Source organism: Carica papaya, chromosome 2 (assembly GCF_054855325.1).
Source record: "Carica papaya isolate Zhongbai chromosome 2, ASM5485532v1, whole genome shotgun sequence".
Lineage (NCBI taxonomy): Eukaryota > Viridiplantae > Streptophyta > Magnoliopsida > Brassicales > Caricaceae > Carica > Carica papaya.
In genome coordinates this window covers 4,545,985-4,555,109 of record NC_142310.1, presented here as the reverse complement: position 1 = coordinate 4,555,109, position 9,125 = coordinate 4,545,985, and the positions used below count along the sequence as shown (strand labels likewise).

At 37.4% G+C, this 9,125-nt stretch overlaps 1 non-coding gene across 1 annotated transcript; it reads right to left on the bottom strand.

Annotated features, from left to right (window-relative positions):
* Positions 1-8,792: 8,792 nt before the first annotated feature.
* Positions 8,793-8,865, bottom strand: TRNAR-CCU (transfer RNA arginine (anticodon CCU)). The gene has a single exon. It is a non-coding gene; the product is annotated as a tRNA-Arg (tRNA).
* Between the last annotated feature and the right edge of the window lie 260 nt (positions 8,866-9,125).

Sequence of the window (9,125 nt, the reverse complement as noted above, 5' to 3'; positions counted from 1 at the left end):
TCTGGACCGTTCAATCAAAAGAGTGTGGACCGTCCGATATCGCTTACTCAAAAAGTTAATCTGGGCCATTCGTGCACACGGGAGGAGCCCAGGCCGTTGGATCGCCAGACACGCAGATCGCCCGCGTGGAGCCTGTGTTAGTGTGTTTGTCACGCGACACGTTCTGACTCGTCGTGCTGTTGACGTGGCTGTTCTGCATGGCTGGATTTTTCCTTTTTTTTGCAATTTGACCCATGTTTTCTAACTTTTCTTTTAAATATACCATCTCCTTATTTACAGTTGGTCATGACTTATGAAAATTATTTCAAAAACACCTAAAATCTATTTTTTTTAAAAATAATTAAAATTAAAGTCTTTAATTTTTATTATTATTTTATAGACTAAACACATTATTTTAAGTCTAATACTCAGGTTCGAGACATTACAACTCTCCTCCTTAAGAAAATTTAGTCTCTCAAATTGTTGTCATCTAATCGAACAATTGAGGATACCTGACCCTGAAGTTTGATTCCAACTCCTAGGTGGCCTCGTCCTACGAGTGATTTTACTATAGAACTTTGATAAAAAGAATTTCTCTATTGTGAAACACTTTGCTCTTTTAGTCCAAAATACTAACTGGTACCTCCTCATAAGATAAATTTTTCTGAAGTGGAAGTGGCTTGTAAGACAAAACATGTGAGGGGTTAGGGTTATATTTGCGCAACATCGATATGTGAAAGATGTTATGGACTTTGGATAGTTCTGGGGGCAGTGCTAGTCTGTAGGCAAAAATATCTCAATTTTGTTCAAAATTTAAATGGTCCGATGAATCAGAGATTCAAGTTTCTCCTCTTTCCAAACTTGGTGATGCCCTTAAAGGGAGTGACTTTAAGGAACACTTGATTGTCTTTCTCAAATTTCAAATCTCTCATTCGGGTGTCCGCATAACTTTTCTGTCTGCTCTGGGTCATTTGAATATTTTTCCTGATCTTGGTAATCTTCATTGTGGTCTCATCTATAAGACCTGTGTCAATCAATTTTATATCACCCACCTCTTCCTAACAGATCGGTGACCTATAAGGTCGGTCATACAATGCATCATACAGAACCATACTAATGCTTGTCTAATAATCGTTATTATAGGTGAACTCTATCAAGGTTAGGTGGTCATCCTAGTGCCCTTTGAAATCTAAAACACAAACTCTGAGTATATCCTCCAGTGTATGAATAGTTTCCTCTTATTGTCCATTTGTCTGGGGATGGAATGTTATAATAAGAAATAATTTTCTCCCATTGCTTATTGAAGACTTGTCCAAAACCCAAAGGTAAACCTGGGGTCTTTGTCTGATACCATTGTCATTGGAACTCCATGCAATTTGACTATCTCCCGAATATAGATTTTAGCTAATTTATCCAAGGGGTCTGTTATTCTGATGGCTAGAAAATGGGAGGACTTAGTGAGTCGATCAACAATCACCCATATCGCATCGTGTCTTGAACGTGACTTACGCAATCCTGTTATAAAGTCTATAGTGATATGTTCCTATTTTTATTCCGAGATTGACAACAGCTGAAGTAGCCTACCTAGGTGTTGATGCTCTAGTTTGACATGTTAGCATATTAGGGATTTGGAGACAAAATTAACAATTTTCCTTTTCATCCTGCTCCACCAGAATCAAGACCGCATGCTTTGGTACACCTTGGTACTTCCTAGGTGCATGGTGAACTTCAAACTGTGAGCTTCTGTCATGATATCTCTCTTTAACTTACTATTAATAGGAACACACAACTTATCTTGGAACCTGAGCAACCCATCTATAGAGACTCAAAATTCTGAATTCAAACCCTATTCTGTGTCCTTTTCGAGAGCTGTTATAATAAAATCGGCCAATTGAGTCTCCCTTATTCTTTGGATTAACTCGGGTTGGACTGCTAAGTGAGCTAGATATGTGGCCCTTTTCAAGTTTTGGAGTTATATATGTTGTGTGGCTTTTATCATCCTACACTTAGAGACCATTATGTGAGTTAACATACTTGCATTCTTCCTGTTAAGGGGCATCGGCTACCACATTACCCTTGCCCGGGTGGTACAAGATCTTATAATCGTAATCCTTAAGAAGTTCTATCCAATGCTTCTAATGTATGTTGAGGTCTGGGTAAATACATACCTTAGGCTCTTATGGTTTGTATAGATTTTAAATATTTTTTAATACAAGTAATGATACAAGGTCTTCAAGGCGTGGATGATGGCGGTAAGCTCTAAGTCGTGGGCGAGGTAATTCTTTTCATAAACTTTCAACTACCTAGACCCATAAACTATAACTTTTATATGTTGCATCAGAACGCAAGCCAATCCTTGGTAAGACGTGTCATTATATTCGTTATACCCACCTGTTCCATTCGGCAGAGCTAATACTGATGTGGTAATAAGTCGTTCCTTAAGTTCTGTAAAGCTCTTTTCACATTCTTCATTCCACTTGAACTTCACATTTTTTCGTAAGTCATGTCAGGAGGGCTGCTATACTTGAGAATTCTTCAACAAATATGTGGTAATAACTTGTCATACCCAAAAATTTTTTAATTTTCTTGACTGAGGTCAACTGCTTCTAACCCATCTCTGCATCAATCTTGTCGGGGGTTTTACTGACACTCCATCTTTCGATACTATGTGTCATAGGAAGGAAGTCTACTTAAGCCAAAATCCATACTTACTCAACTTTGTATATAATTTATTTTCTCTAAGAACCTGTAAGATCTGAGTCAAATGTTGAACGTGTTCCTCTCTACTCTTAGAGTAAACTAGGATATCATCAATAAAAACTATGACAAACTGATTCAAGAACGACTTGAAGATCATGTCCATCAAATCCATAAAAATTGCAGACGCATTAGTCAATCTGAATGACATAACAAGGAACTCATAATGTCCATACCAGGTCCTAAAGACCGTTTTAGGAATGTTTTCTGCCTTGATCTTTACCTAATAGTATCTTAAACGCAGATCGATCTTGGAGAAAATACGGGCACCTTGTAATTGATCGAAAAGATCATCAGTCTTGGGGATGAGATATCTGTTCTTGATTATGACCATGTTCAGTTCTCTATAATCTATACACAATCTCAAGGACCCATCACTTTTTTTTGCGAACGTAACTTTGGCACCCCAAGGGGATATGTTATACCAAATGAACCCATTATCCTACAATTTCTTGATCTATTTTTTTCAGTTTTTCCATCTCGACACGACTCATTCGGTATGGGATAACCGAGATGGATTAGTTATCAGGCTGAAGATTTATGGCAAATTCATCTTCTCGATCTACTGGCAGTTTTGGAAGTTCATCAGGGAATACGTCCGAAAAATCTCAGACAATAGAAATATCTTGAATATAAATCTATTTCTTAGATTTGCCTAGTATGGAAAAGAATAGCTAAGTTAAAGGTATTTGATAAACAATACAGTTACCATGTGTCAACAACATCTAAAATTTTATTAATTATTGAAAAACTCTTTGTTAGAAATATTGAATATATGCTTCTTGTAAAAATAATCCATAATAGCGTGATACGCTGCTAACAAGTTCATTCTCAGAATTACACCAAAATCTTATGTGTCAAGCACTATAAGATCTACGCTCAATTCTTTATCCGCTATCTCTATGATGCAAGCTTTGTATATAACATTCTCGAGTAAGGTTTTGTTCCCAGGTGTGGACATAAATAATACAGAATTAAGACTTTCAGATAATATATTTTATTTTTTAGTAAAAATATGTGAGAAAAAAAAATGTGAAGCACTAGTATCAATCAAAATATGTGTGAGGTGGTTGTATATAGTATATGTACCATGTATCACATCTGAGTTGGCCTTAACATCCTACTGGGTGAGTCTGTAGACTCTACCCTAGACTGTGGATCTGGTCTGATTCTGATTCTGCGGACACTCTTTCGCATAATGTTGGGCACTCCCGCATATGCGGTAGATGTTGTTGAGGTGATAATAAAGTCTGTCTCTATGATCCTTACCACAGTATTGGCAAACCTTGTTGTGTCATACTATCGGGGCCTGTGGAGGAGCCTGAGATACGGACCTTAGTCTCTTATTCTACAGGTTCAATGTAGTAAGCATTGGCCCACGATGCAAAACTGGGGGCCTTGAGTGACCCATTATTAGGGAAAAAATGTAGAGATTCCTCTCTATCAACTGTGCCTTGGTCAAGACCGCTGAATAAGTATCAAGTTTCAAGACATACAACTATTGTCTGATCTCAAGAAGAAGACCTCATTCAAACCTTCTTGCCTTTCTACCTTTGTCTGTCATGCTCTCAGGAGAGAACCGACCTAATTCTAGGAATTTTTGAGTATATTCTGATACTGACAAATCTTCCTACTAAGTGTGCAAACTCTATTTTTTTCAGATGTCGGAGGTGTTTTGGAAGATACTCAGCATTGAAGGTTGTCAAAAATTATTCTCAAGTGACTGGAGTGGGTAGAGTAGCCTGCTTCAGTTGCCACTAACATCCTGCCTCACCTACGAGCACATAAGCGGCAAAGATAACCTGCTGCTCGGGAACTACTCCAAAGGTCGCGAAGGCTTTTTCTGTCTCTACTGACCTATGCTCAGCTTCTTCAAAAATAGATGCCCCTGCAAAAGTAGATGAATTGAATCTCTTGTACTTCTCAATGTAGCTCGGGTTCATCATGGGTAGAGCTGAGTCCTACTGAAGGGGAATTAGATTATGTTAGAGAAGGACCAAGTGGCCCTGTGACGATACTGGGATGTATGGTAGAGGTATTAGATTGTACTGCGACTGTACCGGATGATACTGTGGAGGAACAGGGTTGTACTATGGCGGTACTGGATCCTCTCAGTGTGGAGGTGGCTCATACTGTAGTAGTGGTGGAGGGGGATAAGGCAACTCCCTTCTCTCCTCCCTGGTCTGCTAGGCAGAGATGAGTCTTTCAAGCATCTCAAAGAGTCGATCAATATTATCCCGAAACGATCCTTCAAGGGCCGCTCTATTTAGCAGGGGTCTTCTTCTCCTCATGTTCTTTTACCTACATTTCATAATAATGGTTTGAGATTCAGGTTGCATTAAATCCCTCTTACCCTATGTGCAAAGAATGGTTATGAGAAACGCGACGTTCATACCAACTATAAAAGTTCGAACCCATACTTGGGATCCCGAGAATATAACTCAGGAATAGTAGAATTAAACAATACTAAAATTTATAATTTACCGGAAGTAATTTAGAGTTTAGGGTTACATTTCTTGTATAGTTTACTTAAAATACCTAATAGGGCTATGATAATGTCCTTGAAAGACTTAAATGAAAAGTGTAATAAGAAAATAAATGTGATCAACCTCTCATCGAAACTGGAGAAGTGGAGAAACAGTCTTCTAGCTAGCTTTCTTGCTATTTAGGATTCGGATCTTGGTCATCCTAATATGAAATAGTTAATAATAAAGGGTGTACTACACTATCTCAGTAAAAATATCAACGTCTTACCACTAATACATAAAATTAAAAGTTTGTAGAAATCATAAAATAACCAATGGAGCTCATTTTTAATAAAACTCGTTTAACTAAAAATTTTAATTTTCTTAATTCACCTGTAAGTTCTTAAATGTCATTTATTGAGGTAAATATCAGGATAATAACCTACAATGCGTATTCTAAGAACATATAACAGTTAATTTTTCATTATTTTATAAAACTGGATTCCTAACTCATCCATCTTTATCATTTTACTTTGCTTACTAGTGTCGTTGGGGGTCCATAGAGGTCTCCACTATACGTGGACACAAGCATTCATTCTATAATTAACAGTCGTCTTCATACCCCGTTCGGTAATGGGCACTAAAATACATAATCGTCTCGATACCCAATCTGGTATGAGTGTAATTAAAATAATTTCCAACCCTTTTCGGTATGGGACTTCTCATTCTTGTTCGACTAAAGGTAACGTCCATAGTAGGGTTTACCCTATGCACCAAGTTCGTACACTCTTTCTCAAGACACCCGGTAAGCCATTTTATTTGACACGATTAATTCATGCATATGCTTTCTTTTATTTACTATTTAGCCATAAGAGGCACGTATATCTGTATCCTAACCACATAAGTAATGAATTCATATTTTAGGGTAAGTACATGAAAAAAGCACGTATTATACCGATAAAAATCTACTAAACGCACAATTGAATAACAAGACAAAATGTATAGAGAGGTCTTACCGTGTTTACCATAGAATTCATAACAAACATATTAAAGTAAACAGTACAGTAAACAAAATAACATAATAACAACTATCGGAATAGTTATTGCGATTAAAAACTCAAACAGATGTAAACTAACCGGTTACTTTCTTCATTGGCAACTTGTACTTTAATCAATTAAAGGACCTCAAATTAACTAAATTTTTCGTTTATTTATTAGTTTAGATTCAATTTTTTCCGAACATAAAAAAAAGGTGAGGGATTCTTATACTGGGTCAGTGTTTAGAACACCTCCTGTTTTACTATACTTCTTGATAGTTTTTGGTTCTTAGATTTCTTGGATTTTTCTACTAAAATCAAAATATTCGTAAAAAATTACGTGAAAATATATAAAAAATGGCCAAAAGGACAAAAAATCTCATTGGGGGTCGGTTTTGGGATTCCAAAGCGGTAGTGTCGCCATGTTCCGCCATCGGGTCCTCCTTATTCGGTGGCTCCCCTTCTCGGTCAGACCATTTTTCGGCTGATTCTCGATAAAAACATGTTTCTCCCTCGCGGTTCGTGGTTTTTTCAGTCACCCTGCATCGGAAACAAGTTATACGGCTAAAGGGTAGGAAAAACAGGATGAACAAGAAGAGAGTAGGGCTTACCGGAGTGTTTTTCAGTTTCTGGTGCGGCAGCTCAGACGAGCTTCGTTGTCTCCTTCCTTGCGGTTCGCGGTTGTTCTCGATTCTCCTGCAATGAAAATAAGTTATACAACTAAGGGCAGAGGAATGGAAAAAAAACGAGAAAAAAAAATCGCACTAACTGATGCATTTCGGGTCTCCGGTGCGGTGGTGTCGGTGGCTGGTTTTTCCTCTAGCCACCCTTCTTATTCTTCTCTGGCGAGGGGGTGTCGGCTAGAGTTAAGGTTTTGGTTTGGAAGAGAAGTTTAAATCCCCCATCTCTTCGATCTGGGTCGTCTATCTAGGCCCGCATGGAGCCTCCTTAATTGTCCAATCGTGCTTATTAGGGAAAAAGATCTGGTCCGTTCGATCGAAGGTTTGTGGGCCGTTCGATCTTGCTTATTCAGAAAGTCAATTTGGATCGTTTGTATGCGCAGGAGTGAGCACAGCTGGTTGGATCGGTGCAGTGGCTCCGGTGGCTGTTTTTTCCTCTACCCACCCTTCTTATTCTTCTCTGGCGGTGGGGTGTCGGCTAGAGTTAAGATTTTGGTTTAGAAGAGAAGTTTAAATCCCCCCTCTCCTCGATTTGGGTCGTTCATTTAGGCCAGCATGGAGCTTCCTCAACTGTCCGATCGTGCTTATTAGGGAAAAAGATCTGGTCCGTTCAATCAAAGGTGTGTGGGCCGTTCGATCAAAGGCGTGTGGGTCGTTCGATCTCGTTTATTCAGAAAGTCAATCTGGATCGTTTGTATGTGCGAGAGTGAGCACAAGTTGTTGGATTGGTGCGGTGGCTGGTTTTTCCTCTAGCCACCCTTCTTATTCTTCTCTAGTGAGGGGGTGTCGGCTAGAGTTAAGGTTTTGGTTTGGAAGAGAAGTTTAAATCCCCCCTCTCCTCGATCTGAGTCGTCCATCTAGGCCCGCATGGAGCCTCCTCAACTGTCCAATCGTGCTTATTAGGAAAAAAGATCTGGTCCGTTCGATCGAAGGCGTGTGGGCCATTCGATCTCACTTATTCAGAAAGTCAATCTGGATCGTTCATACGCGCGGGAGTGAGCACAGGTTGTTGGATCGCCAGACATGTGGATCGCCCACATGGCTTTTGCGTGGAGCCCGTGCCAGTGCGTCCGCTACATGGCGCATTTTGACTCGCTGTACTACTGATGTGGTCGTCCTACGTGGCCCTAATTTTTTCTTTTTGTGATTTGGCCCATGTTTTCTTACTTTTCTTTTAAATATATCATTCTTTTATTTACAGTTTGACCATAACTTTTGAAAATGATTTCAAAAACATTCGAAATCTAATTTTCTCAAAAACAAAAGTAATTCAAATTAAATTCTTTAATTTTTATTATTATTTTAGAGACTAAATACGTTATTTCGAGTCTAATTCTCGGATTCGATACGTTATAAATAATCTCACTATTACTCTAAAAGTATATGAATACTTATCTAATTAAGAGATATTTCGAAATACTTCTTTGAAAATAACACTAGCAGTAGATTTATGTATTAATGATTATTTGACATTCTACATGCTTTATAGTTACAAGAATTATTTATACACCTACATTTTTACAAAATTTACATAAAATATAAAAAATTTAAAAATTAATGTAAAATTTAAAGAATATGTATTTATATCATATAAATATCTTCAATTTTTACTAATATTTTTTACTCAATCTTTTTGAGAAAATTAGTTTCAATTGAATAAGAAAGAGGACTTACTAAATAATTAGATTTCTTAGAGTATGTGTATTCTCTATCTAGAATGCTACACAAAAAAGAAATTATAAATTTAAATAACCAAACATTTAATTTTTTTCATCTCATCATATTTTAATTTTTTTGTTAAATAAATTTTAAATTCTTATTGTATAGGCGTAATAACAGAGATTTCAAGAGTAAAAATTAAAAAATCTTTGGCACGCGCCAGGTAGGGGTCGAACCTACGACTTTCTGCTTAGGAAACAGACGCTCTATCCACTGAGCTACAGGCGCCGTCTTGATGGATGGGGACTGAGTTTTAAAATTCAATGTAGGCGGGGTTATATGACTAAAGATTGTCAGCCATTTGGTCATTAGTCAATTATGATTAAGAATGGCATGCTGATTAAGATGCTCAGATTTTTTATTTATAAAAAAAGTAATAATAATTAGCTGCACGTGTCCAATTATTACCACATATTCTCTTCCAAGTTGAAGTTATAAATATAAATAACTGGCATAATATTTTTAAAAAGGTAAAAATATTCTTGAAA